The sequence below is a fragment of the Ornithorhynchus anatinus genome, chromosome 1 (assembly GCF_004115215.2).
Source record: "Ornithorhynchus anatinus isolate Pmale09 chromosome 1, mOrnAna1.pri.v4, whole genome shotgun sequence".
Taxonomy (NCBI): domain Eukaryota; kingdom Metazoa; phylum Chordata; class Mammalia; order Monotremata; family Ornithorhynchidae; genus Ornithorhynchus; species Ornithorhynchus anatinus.
In genome coordinates this window covers 38,256,407-38,269,331 of record NC_041728.1, presented here as the reverse complement: position 1 = coordinate 38,269,331, position 12,925 = coordinate 38,256,407, and the positions used below count along the sequence as shown (strand labels likewise).

The following is a 12,925-nucleotide window of genomic DNA, read 5'->3' as shown; positions in this document are numbered from 1 at the left end:
GAGGACCGGAAGTGGCGGCGGAGGGAGCGGGAGCGCCGCGGGACGCTGGGCCGGAGCCCGCAGGGTGAGGCCGCGGGACCTTTTCCTCCCCCTCCCCCCCGCCTCCGGAGGGGCAGGAAACGCTCACGCGGTGCTGAGCACTGTGCTGGACGCCTGGGAGGGGACACTATTAGCCAATTGGTCTCCAGTGAGGAGTATGGAGCGCTTACTCTGTGCTGAGCACTGTGCTAAGCGCCTGGGAGGCGTCACCATCACTGTATTGGTCTCCATTGAGGAGCATGGGGCACTTACTGGGTGCTGAGCACTGTGCTAAGCTCTTGGGAGGGAGCACTATTAGTGAATTGGTCTCCAGTGAGGTGTATGGAGCGCTTACTCTGTGCTGAGCACTGTGCTGGGCGCTTGGGAGGCGCCACCATCACTGTATTGGTCTCCATTGAGGAGTATGGAGCGCTTACTGGGTGCTGAGCACTGTGCTAAGCGCCTGGGAAGCGTCACCATCACTGTATTGGTCTCCATTGAGGAGTATGGGGCGCTTACTGGGTGCTGAGCACTGTGCTAAGCGCCTGGGAAGCGTCACCATCACTGTATTGGTCTCCATTGAGGAGTATGGAGCGCTTACTGGGTGCTGAGCACTGTGCTAGGCGCTTGGGAGGGAGCACTATTAGTGAATTGGTCTCCATTGAGGAGTTTGGAGCGCTTACTGGGTGCTGAGCACTGTGCTGGTCGCCTGGGAGGGAGCACTGTTAGTGAATAGGTCTCCAGTGAGGGGTATGGAGCACTTATTCTGTGCTGAGCACTGTGCTAAGCGCTTGGGAGCCGTCACCATCACTGTATTGGTCTCCATTGAGGAGTTTGGAGCGCTTACCGGGTGCTGAGCACTGTGCTAGGCGCTTGGGAGGGAGCACTATTAGTGAATTGGTCTCCAGTGAGGGGTATGGAGCGCTTACTGTGTGCTGAGCACTGTGCTGGGCGCTTGGGAGGAGACACCATCGCCGAATTGGTCTCCGTTGAGGAGTTTGGAGCGCTTACTGTGTGCTGAGCACTGTGCTGGGCGCTTGGGAGGCGTCACCATCGCCGAATTGGTCCCCATTGAGGGGTATGGAGCGCTTACTCTGTGCTGAGCACTGTGCTAGGCGCTTCTTAGGGGACACTATCACCGAATTGGTCCCCGTTGAGGAGTATGGAGCACTTACTCTGTGCTGAGCACCGTGCTAGGTGCTTGGGAAGGGACACGACTAGTGAATCGGGCTCCTCTGAGGTGTATGGAGCGCTTACTGTGTGCCGAGCACTGTGCGAGGAGCTTGGGAGGCGTCACCATCGCCGAATTGGTCTCCATTGAGGAGTACGGAGCGCTTACTCTATGCTAAGCACTGTGCTAAGCTCTTGGGAGGCGTCACCATCGCCGAATTGGTCTCCAGTGAGGTGTATGGAGCGCTTACTGTGTGCCGACCACTGTGCTGGGCGCCTGGGAGGCGTCACCGTCGCCGAATTGGTCCCCATTGAGGTGTATGGAGCGCTTACTGTATGCCGAGCACTGTACTGGGCGCTTGGGAGGAGACACCATCGCCGAATTGGTCCCCAGTGAGGTGTATGGAGCGCTTACTCTGCGCTGAGCACTGTGTGCGTTTGGAAGAGACTTGGTGATCGGTCGCCTCTGTTGAGCTCTTACTGTGCGCAGAGCGCTGGGCTGAGCGCTTGGGAGAATGCCCTGTGACGGAGCTGGCCGTCGGTCGTATTTAATGATTGCTTACCGTGCGCAGAGCACTGGGCTAAGCGCCCCGGACAGTTGGTAATCCGTCGATCGTATTCGTCGAAGGGGAGGGTACAGTTGATTCTCTCGGGAGAGTGCGGTTCATTAAATTGGCGATCGATCAGATTTATCGCTACGGTTTTTGCCTGTCTCCCCCGATTAGACCGTAAGCCGTCAGTGGGCAGGGACTGTCTCTATCTGTTGCTGAATTGCCCCTTCCAAGCGCTTAGTACAGTGCTCTGCACCGAGTCAGCACTAATGAATGAAGGAATATTGAGCGTCTACTATGTGCAGTTCAGTGAAGCAGGGGCTTGGGAGGCTCCGATATAACGCAATCGGTCCCGAAGCGATAGTATTTCAGTCCTCCGGTTGTATTTAGTGAGCGCTTACGGTGTGCCGAACGCTGTGCTAAGCGCCGGGGGGAGGACAGTTCGGCAATAAACGGCGGCGAGGTCGCGGTCTAGAGGAGGAGGGAGACGGACGTCGAGGCGAAGAAATGAAAGGACGGGGGGGACAGGAGCGCCGTGGTCCTGGGAGGCGGGGAGGAGCAGGTCGGGGCGACGAAGGAAGGGGCGGGAGGTGAGGAGAAGCGGGGCTCAGTCTGGGAAGGCCTCCTGGAGGAGGTGGGCTTTCGGGAAGGCTTTGAAAGGGCAGGGATGGTCTGTGGGATTGGAGGAGGAGGAGGAGGTCGGGAGGTCAGCGCGGGCGGGATAGGACGGGTAGCAGTTTGGCGGCGTAGTTTGGACGGAGAGCAAAGGGCTGAGGGTTTATTGAACGCTTTTCGGGGGCGGAGCGCTGTACCGAACGCTCAGGAGAATACAGAGTAGGGGGATACGGTCCAGAGCCCCAGGTTCAGCCCTGGGAGAGACCCTCCGGCGCCGGGACGCGAGAGAGGGGATGATGTGACTGTGGGCAAAGTCACTTGGCTTCTCCGCGCCTCGGTTCCCTCGTCTGTAAAATGGGGATGAGGTCTGTGAGCCTCACGTGGGGCGGCCCGATGACCCTGTATCTCCCCCGGCGCTTAGAACGGCGCTCTGCACGTAGTAAGCGCTTAACGAATACCAACGTTATCATCATAATGGCCCGTGTTCCCGGGAGGGAACGAGGCAGAAGCCGCGCTGGGGAAGCTGCTCTCCGTAGACTGTTTTCGGATCAGAAACGGGTGGAGAAGCGCGAGGCGGACCGGCAGCTAGGAGGAGAATAAGAACTGCCGTATTTCTGAAGCGCTTACTCCGTGCCGAGCACCGAGCGCCGACGCGGGTGCGATCGACGGTCGGAAACCATATGGAGGATCAGGGGAGAGCCGTTGGCGAGGCTACGGATTATGACGTGGCCGTAAAGTCGCCCCGAATCGTAGACGGGGGTGGGGGAAATGCAGATGGAAGCGCTTACTATGTGCCAGGCGCCGTACTGAGCGCCGGGGTGGGTGCGAGCTGGTGGGGTGGGACGCGGTCCCCGTCCCACGTGGGGCTCACGCTGGCGTGGACGGAAATCTCCACCCGAGTAGGTTGTCGTATCGCAGCGAGAAAAACAACCTCCCCGTCGTCGCAGCTGTAAAACAGAAGCGTCCCAGGCTTATCATAGCTGAGGTCCTTATTAAGTGCTGGGGTAGAGACAGGAAAAGCAGATAATAATAATAATAATAATAATAATAATAATGGCATTGAAGCGCTGACTGTGGGCCAAGCACTGTTCTAAGCGCCGGGGTAGATCCAAGGTCATCAGGTGGGCCCACGCGGGGCTCACGGTCTTCATCCCCATTTTAGAGATGAGGAAACGGAGGCACAGAGAAGGGAGGCGGCTTGCCCAGGGTCACAGAGCGGACAAGCGGCGGAGCCGGGATTGGAACCCACGTCCTGCGACTCCCCAGCCCGGGCTCTTTCCGCTGAGCCACGCCGGTCCAAGGCCGGGGAGGGGAGGAAGAACGGCTGATCGACTCCCCATTTCGCAGATGAGGGAACTGAGGCACCGAGAAGCGAAGCGACCTGCCCGGGGTCTTGAGACTCCCGGTCCCGGGCCCTTTCCACCGGGCCGCGCGCGGGCTCTTCACGCTTAGATCCCAGGTCTGGGCGTCAGGAGACCTGGATTCTACTCTCCGGGGCCTCAGTTTCCTCATCTGTAGAACGGGAGCTGAATCGCCGGTCTCCAAACTGCCTCTGAACGGTTTCCGTCGTCCCCACCGCCCGGCACGCAGTGAGGGCTTAACGAATACCACCGTGGTTATCGAGGGAGTTAATCGACAAAGCTAATCTCTTACGTCGTACTCTCCCAGGCGGTCAGCACGGCGCTCCGCGCCCAGGAAGCGCTCAGGAGATGAGACGGGGGCGATCAGCGTATTTTGCGGGGCTGCCTCCTCTTGAAAATGTAGGTAAATCGTGATGAGGAGAAATCAGTGACACGTTCCCGGGTTTTCCGTCCCTGGCTCGGTGGCGGATTCGGCCCGTGACCGCCGGGGCGTCCGCGTCGGAGAAGCGCTTTTTCGACGGTCTTTGTCGGAGCCTTTTCTCTGCCGTTCTTCCGACCGGAGTGTCGAGAGCTCTGTGGTTGAAATTCAGAAAGCTTGGCGAGGCGCTCAGGTCTGTGGCCGTCGGCTTCCGTCCTGCCTCGCGGCGGCCGGTCAGCGGTACCGAAAATGAGCCCCCCCCCGGCTGCTTTTGTGGACTGGTTTCCTTAAGGCCCTCGGGGGACGCGGCAGCGGGTGTCGAATCCCCATTTTGCAGACGAGGGGACCGAGGCCCAGAGAAGCAAAACGACTCGCCCGAGGTCACGTAGCAGACGGGTGGCGGAGCCGGAGTAAAAATCCAGGCCTCCCAGGCTCTACCCTGCCCCTCCCCTTCAGTGGGAACAGCAGAAACAAAATTCACAGTTAAATATTGAACGCCCCTTTGTGATCGAAGCGTCTCGTTTAGCCTCACTGGAAGCGCAGGGATGGCCGTGATTTCTGCAGAATATTTTGCTCTGGTTAATAGAGTTGACAGCTACTATTCCCCCCCCCCCCCCCAGTAGAAAAAACAAACAACTTTTAATGAAAAATCAGGTTTTTAGCCGTAGCCGTGTAGGTCTTTAGATGTAAAACCGCCTGATGATATTAGATGCTGATGACAAAAAGGAGCCCGTGTCGATTTTGGTATTTTTCAGCACGTACTAGGGGCCAGGCCCTGGACTAAGCTCTGGGCTAAAGACCGGCTCATCAGCTCGGACAAGCGCCTGATTTAACGCCGTGCACACAGTAAGCGCTCAATAAATGCCATCGAATGAATGGCCCAGGCCCGGTCCCGCGTGGGGCTCACGGTCTTAATCCCCGTTTTCCGGACGAGGTAACCGAGGCCCGGAGAAGAAAAATGACCTGTCTAAGGTCACCCGGCCGGCGAGCGGCGGAGCCGGGATTAAAACCCAGGTGCTCTGAGACCCAGGCCCGGCCTTTTTCTTCTCATTTATCCGTCAAGTGCCCCGAATTTTAAAGCTCCCTCCTCCATCGTTTCAAAAAGGCGCAGTTTCTATCCCATTGTTTGGAATCCAGGAGAGATGTTCAGCTCGTCACGGAGGACCATTTAGTCGTGGCTCATCCCGGGGAGTTTCTCCTTAGGATTCGTGACAGGCTGGTGAATCAGAGCAGGCGCCTGGCCGGTCCTCTAGCAGGCAGTTCCCAACCCGCACGGAAAAAATCCGTGCTTTCAGACCGCCGTCCCGGTTTCGCAGCTGGGGAGAACCGAATGTCTTTTAGTGGCACGGGAGTCTCGTCTTGTCTGGTGCCGTCGAGTGGTCTCCGACCCATAGCGATTGCACGGAAGCGTCTCTCCCGGGGCGCACGGCCTCCACCCGCCGTCGCTCCGGGAGCGGATCCGGAGAGTTTTCGCGGTCAAAATGCGGAAGCGGTCGACCGTCGCCTCCTCCTGCGTGGTCATCTAGGCTCTCCGCCCTCGACTCTCTCCCGTAGCCGCTGGCCTGCCGCTCGCCGGCCACGGCCCGAGCTGGGAACGGCACGGACGGGCCTCCGCTCGACCCTCCCTCCCGTAGCCGAGACTGGCAGAGGCCCGGAAGATATCCCCGGGTGCCATCCCGAGAGGGGATGCCCAGGAGTAGAGCGTGTAAATTTCAAGCTCTCTCCTTTTTGTTTCTTTTTTAATGGTATTTGTCAGGCCGTGGCTGTGTGCCAGGCGCTGTAGTAAACGCCGGGATAGATCAAGCGCTCCGTCGTATTTAATAATAATATTAATAATAATGTTGGTATTGGTTAAGCGCTTACTACGTGCAGGGCACCGTTCTAAGCGCTGGGGGAGATACAGGGTCATGAGGTTGTCCCGCATGAGGCTCACAGTCTTCATCCCCGTTTTACAGACGGGGGAACTGAGGCCCAGTGAAGTGACTTGCCCACAGTCACACAGCTGCCCGATGGCAGAGTCGGGATTTATTGAGCCCTTACTCTAGACGGAGCCCTCAGTCAATCTCTGTCATATTTATGGAGCGCCTACGGTGTGCAGAGCGCTGTGCCAAGCACTTGGGAGAGGACAGTACCACAGAATTGGCAGACCTCTTCCGCGCCCGTAATGAGCTCAGAGTCTAGAGAGGGAGGCAGCCATTAATAGGGATAAATGAGATATAATATGTAACTTAAAGATATGTACCTAAGTGCCGTGGGACTGGGGGTGGGGCCAATTCCAACCGGGGATACAAGCTAAGCGGGTTGGATACGGTCCCTGTCCCGCATGGGGCTCGGTTTTTATGTTTCGGTTTTCGTGGGTTCGAATCCCGGCTCTGCCACTTGTCAGCTGTGTGACTGTGGGCAAGTCACTTCACTTCTCTGTGCCTCAGTTCTGTCATCTGTAAAACGGGGATGAAGACTGCGAGCCTCAGGTGGGGCAACCTGATGACCTTGTGTACCCCAGCGCTTAGAACAGTGCGCGGCACGTAGTAAGCACTTAAATACCAACGCTGTTATTATTATCATCTCCATTTTGGAGATTCAGTAGTATTTACTGAGCGCTTACTATGTGCAGAGCACCGTACTAAGCGCTTGGAATGAACAAGTCGGCAACAGATAGAGACGGTCCCTGCCGTTTGACGGGCTTACGGTCTAATCCGTGAGGGAACTGAGGCACAGAGAAGGGAAGTGACTCGCCCAGGGTCACGCAGCAGACAAGCGGAAGAGTCTGGATTCGACCCGTAGCCTTCTGACTCCCAGGCCCGTGCTCTATCCCCACCGCCTCTCCTCGATAATAATGATGATTTTGGTCTCTGTTGCGTTTCAAGCACCGTTCTAAACGCCAGGAAGTGTTAATTAGGTTGGCCACAATCCCCTTCCCACGTGGGGTTCGCAGTCTAAACAGGAGGGGGAGCAGGCATTGAATCCCCATTTGACGGTTGAGGAAACTGAGGCACAGAGAAGCGAAGCGGCCTGCCCGAGGTCCCGCAGCAAGCAGTTGTCAGAGCCGGGATTAGAACCCAGATCCTCCGACTCCCAGGCCCGGGGCTCTCCCCGCTAGGCCACGCTGCTTCCCACACTCCGTGCGAGCGGGGAACGTATTTCCCAGCTCCGTCGTTGCGTCCCCCCCCCCCCCGAGTGCTGCGTTCAGTGCTCTGCACAGAGTGAGCGCTCAATAAACGCCACCAACCGATCCCCCCGGGGGATCCTTTGAGGACCTTTCGGTCGAGGTATCGTTCGAGTCCAAGAGTGCCAGAAACGGAACGCGTCCGTCTGAAGATGTGCTCGAGCAGCAGGGCTCACTCTTAGCAGGATGAAGGGGAAAATAATCGTCCAGAAGACAAAAGTGCGTCGAGTCCTTTTAATTCTGCTCCCCGGGATAGACGTTTCCCCTGGCGTTGGGCCCAGCCAGACTTCGCCCCCGTCGGGAAAACAGACTGAACTGGGCCAGGAGCAGAATAGAAGCGGCGTGGCCCAGTGGGTAGAGCCCGGGCCTGGGAGTCGGAAGGACCTGGGTTCTAATCCCGGCTCCGCCACGTGGCTGCCGGCTGACCTGGGGCAACTTCTCTGTTCCCTCAGTTCCCTCATCTGGAAAATGGGGATTGAGCGTGCGAGCCCTCTGTGGGACGGGGACTGCGTCCACCCCGATTATCTTGTTTCTCCCCCAGCACAAAGGAAGCACCTCACAAGTACCATCATCGTCATCATTAGCAGTATTATTATTCATCATAATTTGTATTTTTTAATGCGAGGTAGGGGCATCCTCTAGACTGTAAGCTCAGGGTGGGCAGGGAACACCTCTTCCAACTCTGTTATAGCGTAGACTCTCCCAAGCGCTTCGTAGAGTGCTCTGAACGCAGTATGTACCCCATAAATACCATCGATGGATTATTTCCCTCTTCTAAAACGTGTTGTCGAAAACGGACTGCGCCCCGGTTCACCTGTTGCCATCGCCGAGAGTTCTAGAAGATCAATTTAAAGTATCTGCTGATCTGGTGGAAACGGCAGGGCCGCGACTGTGGTCTTAATTGCCTTTGAAGTCTCCCTTTGGAAGGAATGGTTTTGCACAGGGTTTATTCCTGCAATTGCTCCCTCAAGATTCTCTGGACTTTTTGGACCCGGGTTCTGTCCCCGGCTTCGCGTCCCGTCGGCTCTGTGACCTCGGGCGAGTGACTTGTCGGTGCCTCGGTTTCTTCATCTGTCTTTTGGGCTCAAATGTGAGCCTAAGACCCGCCGCCAAGTTCTGCCTCCCAGGACGGTGAAACGGGGCCGGCGTCGGACGAATCTCCATCCCGCCTTCGCCTTCGCTCTCCCGGGGTTGGCCGGGCAGGGAGGAGCGGAAGAGAAATTCCTTCTGCTCAGACCGCGGTGTCCTTACCTCCGTTCGTCTGGCGAGCGCGGGCCCCGAGCCCCGCAACCGATTTTTTTTTTGGCTTTCAAAGGGATCCCCGTCGACGCAGTCTGCGTTCTAGCGGATCGTCTTACGCCGCGTCGCCGGGGCCCCGGCTCACGCGGGTTCAGGTTTCCGACCGCTCTCTTCCGTCGGCTCCGCCGGAAGAGGGACAGCGGTCTCGTTGACTCGCTTGAATCCGGGGCAGGGGCAGAAAGGTCCTCTCTGCGAGATGTCGGGAGATCTCCCCGTGGCAGGTTCACGGTGGGTCAGAAAAGGAGGAAGCGCCGAAAGGGGTAACGTCCTCCACGGGCCCTGTGGTCCGACTTCCCCCTGGAAAGCCTCTTTCTGTCCCTTTTCGCGGGGGGCGGGGGGCATCTGGGGCCTGTGGTGGGCTCCGGTTGCGACCGACTTGGCTCCCGCTCTCCGCAGGTGAGCCGAGGCGGTCGCTCTCGGCGCCCCGCGCGTAGGCGACGATAGTCGGACGCGGCGTCTCGGGCAGATATTGGCATCGCTCGTCCATCTCAGGCTAGAGCCGCGGCCGTGAGGGAAGGGGAGTTTTTCTTGCTTCACTCCCAGAGCTCTCGCTGCCCTCTGGTTCCTCCGAGTCTCGGCGTGTCTCCTCATAATAATAATGATTGTGATATTTGTTAAGCGCTTATTACGTGCCGGGCACTGTTCTAAGATACGAGCAGGTTGGACACAGTCCCTGTCCCACAGAGTACCCGCGGTCTCAATCCCCATTTTCCAGATGAGGGAACTGAGGCACAGTGAAGTGACTTGCCCAGGGACACACAGCAGACAAGCGGCAGAGCCGGGATGAGAACCCGGGTCCTTCTGACTCCCAGGCCCGGGCTCTACCCACTGGGCCACGCTGCTTCTCAGAAAACCTAGGTGGATTTGGACCCTGTGAGGTCGGGCTGCCCGGGTGCAGATTTTGCGTGTTTTTTTTTTAGTTTTCCCATCCGTTGGGTGATGAGATTGCAGTTGCTAATTAGTGCTTTTGTTTGCCACGGATCTGCGGTCTGAGAAACCTCCGGGCGGCCCAGGAGGGGAGGGCCAGTGGCCAAATGGCTAAATAATCCCGTCTGGGCAACGCTTTGGATTCTTCCCCACCGAAACCGGGGCCAACATCGGATGTCGGTCCCTGAAGGGGCGGCGGGAAATCGCTCGGGCACACCTGGTTCCCTGAACGCGGCTGACCCCGGGACGGAGCTGGCATTAGGCCGCGAGAGGCTGTCACCGTCCATCTCCCTGGGCCCAGTGAAGGCCCCGCCTAATCCCCGTCGGATGGCGGCGTCAGCGGGGCGACGAAGGAAAAGGTCCAGCGGGGCATTCAGAAAGCCAGATATCCAACACCAGTGATCCAGTCCATCATCCCAACCGAGCCTGATGCGGGGAGTAATCAGTATTTTTACCGCAGATCGGGCATTCGTTCATTCCGGTGTAGTTATTGAGCGCTTACTATGTGCAGACCACTGTGCCGTGCGCCTGGGAGAGGGCAGTATGACAGACACACTCCCTGCTGCGAGAGGCCCGGGTAAGTCTGTGCGAGCCCAGTCAATCAATCAGCGGTGAACCTGATCGCCCTGTATCCTCCCCAGCACGTAGAACAGTGCTTTGCACAGAGTAAGCGCTTAACAGATGCCATCATCATTATTATTATTGAGCATTTAGCGTGTGACGAGCGCTGCGCTCAGCACTTGGCGAGAGTACACTCCAACAGAGTCGGTAGACCGTAAGTTCGTCGGGAACGTATCTACCGACTCTGTTATATTGTCCAAGGGCCTAGTATAGGCTCTGGACACCGTAAGGTCTCAGTAAATATCACTGATTGAGAGTATTATATGCCAAGAGTTGGTAATAATAATAATAATTACTATTATTATTATGGTATCTTAAGCACTTACGACGTGCCAGGCACTTTTCCAAGCAGCTGATCGGGTTGGACAAAATCCCCATCCCACACGGGGCTCACGGTCTTCATCCCCATTTTCCGGATGAGGGAACCGAGGCCCAGAGCAGTGACGTGGCCAAGGTCACCCCGCAGATAAGTGGCAGAGCCGGGATTAGAACCCAGGGCCTTCCGACTCCCAGGCTCCAGCCACTAGGCCACGCTGCTGCTTCTCGGTAGACACGTTCCCGACCCACAGCGAGCTTACAGTCCGGGGGGGGACAGAACGAAAGGCGACTCCGGATTTTCGATGGGCGAAATGGGCCTCGGTCCCGTCGGTCGGACCCCCAGCTCCCTACTGCTTCCGGATTTGGTCTTCTCGCCTCCTTAGGACTCCCTGACCTGGAGGGGTTTTCATAAATTCATTTGAGCTAATCGTCTCTATCGACCGCTTACCGTGTGCAGAGCAGTGTGCTAAGCCCTTGGGGGAGGACAGTAGAACAAAAACAGACACGTTCCCCTCCCGCAACGCGCCTACGGTCTAGAAGGGGGACAGACATGAATAGAAATCAATAAATGACAGATTGGGACGTAAGTGGTGTGGGGCTGGGACGGGGGGATGATTAAAGGGTGATGCAGAAAGGAGTGAGAGAAGAAGAAAGAAAGGCTCAGTCAGGGAAGGCCTCTCGGAGGAGGTGGGCCTTCGATAAGACTTTGAAGTGGGGGGAGAGGCGTTGCCTAATAATAAGAATAGTAGTCGTTAAAGCGCTTATTACGTGCCAGACATTGTTCTAAGCGCTGGGGTAGGTACCAGGTGATGGGGTCGTCCCTCGTGGGGCTCACAGTCTCCATCCCCCTTTTCCAGGTGGGGTAACTGAGGCCCAGAGAAGTGACCTGGCCAAGAATCACCCAGCAGACGGGTGGCGGAGCCGGGTTTAGAACCCACACCCCCTGACTCCCAAGCCCGGCCCTCTCCACTGAGTCACTGGCGGATGTGAGGAGGGAGGACGTTCCAGGCCAGAGGCAGGACGTGGGCCGGGGGTCGGCGGCGAAAGAGACGCGTTCGGGGCACGGCAAGAAGGTTGGCCTCCGACCCCGGCAGGTGGGACCCCCAAGGGGCTGAGCTGAGACCGCCCCCCCTTCTCTCCGGAACATCGAAGACCCCCCCCCCCCGGGCCGGGGAAAAACAAGGAGAGGAGGTTTTCCGGAGCGGGTGACAGCGGAGTCGGCCGATCTGAAGCGGCGGGCCGGGGAGGGATGGGAGGAGGCGTCTCCACCTCCATCCCACCGCCCGGAGCCCTGGCCCCTCGCCTGCCTCTCCGGGCACCGCTAATCGACTCGCCTCTTGGGCTTGTGGAGAGAGACGGCTCCCCAGACCCGGGGAATTCGTTCAGGAACTTCCCCGTCGTAATGGGAGATGAGCGGCCCCGCCGGAAACGTCCTCGGGAAGGGAACAGAGGGGCCCGTTGTAATTTTGCCGGTCACGGGCTTCGGACCGTGGGCGGGGGGAACGCCGGGCTCGGGAAGGGAGGGCGAGATGGAGTCGGACGGCGCCCGGATGGATGGTTTCTGGCCGACGGGGATGGAGAGAAGCCAGTTTCCATTTTACCGTTTCCCGAACGTTCGTGCCGTGGAATTCCGGACCGAGCGGTATCCGATTACTGCCTCCCCCCCCCCCGATTCTCCGGGCCCAGATGTGAGTCCCTGTGCCCTCACTAGCCCCTGGGGTGGCTATCTCTGCAGCAGAGGGGCAACCGAGTCTATATAATAACGTTGGTATTTGTTAAGCGCTTACAGTGTGCAGAGCACTGTTCTAAGCGCTGGGGTAGACAGGGGAATCAGGTCATCCCACGTGGGGCTCACGGTCTTAATCCCCATTTTACAGATGAGGGAACTGAGGCACCGAGAAGTGAAGCGACTTGCCCACAGTCACACAGCTGACAAGTGGCAGAGCTGGCATTCGAACCCATGACCTCTGACTCCAAAGCCCGAATCCACCTCTCCTTTTCCCGGCTGTAAGAATTCTCCCGGTTGCAAATCCCCTCGGAGGTGTTGAGACCCAGACCTGGGTTGGGTTAGAGCACTCATTCTGTCGTGCGCGCCCAAGCGTTTAGTACAGGGCTTTGCACATAGTAGGAGCTCAATAAATGCCATTGAATGAACGAATCAGAACGGCTGGAGATGGTCCCTTCTCTAACCCATCTGGTCTGTTACTCCGCCCATATGGCTGATCTTACGAAGTCTTTTAACCTCCAGAAACCTGCATCCCTTTGTTTATAAAGCGGAGCGAATAATAACCGTGGCATTTAAGCGCTTCCTATGTGCCAGGCACTGGGACGGCGACACCGTCCCTGTCCCACATGCGGCTCACGGTCTTCTTCCCCATTTTACAGAGGAAGCAACTGAGGCCCAAGAAGTGAAGTGGCTTGCCCGAGGTCACCCAGCAGACAAGCGCTTAGAACAGTGCCT

The 12,925-nt window shown here is 57.7% G+C and overlaps 1 protein-coding gene across 3 annotated transcripts in view; it reads left to right on the top strand.

Moving 5' to 3' along the window:
- Window positions 1-13: 13 nt before the first annotated feature.
- Window positions 14-12,925, top strand: part of AREL1 (apoptosis resistant E3 ubiquitin protein ligase 1) — a 48,787-nt gene continuing 35,875 nt past the window's right edge. For all 3 annotated transcript variants that reach the window (XM_029067097.2, XM_029067102.2, XM_029067091.2), the window contains exon 1: window positions 14-64. The gene's annotated coding sequence lies outside the window, so the exon portion shown is untranslated. The remainder of the gene's footprint in view (window positions 65-12,925) is intronic.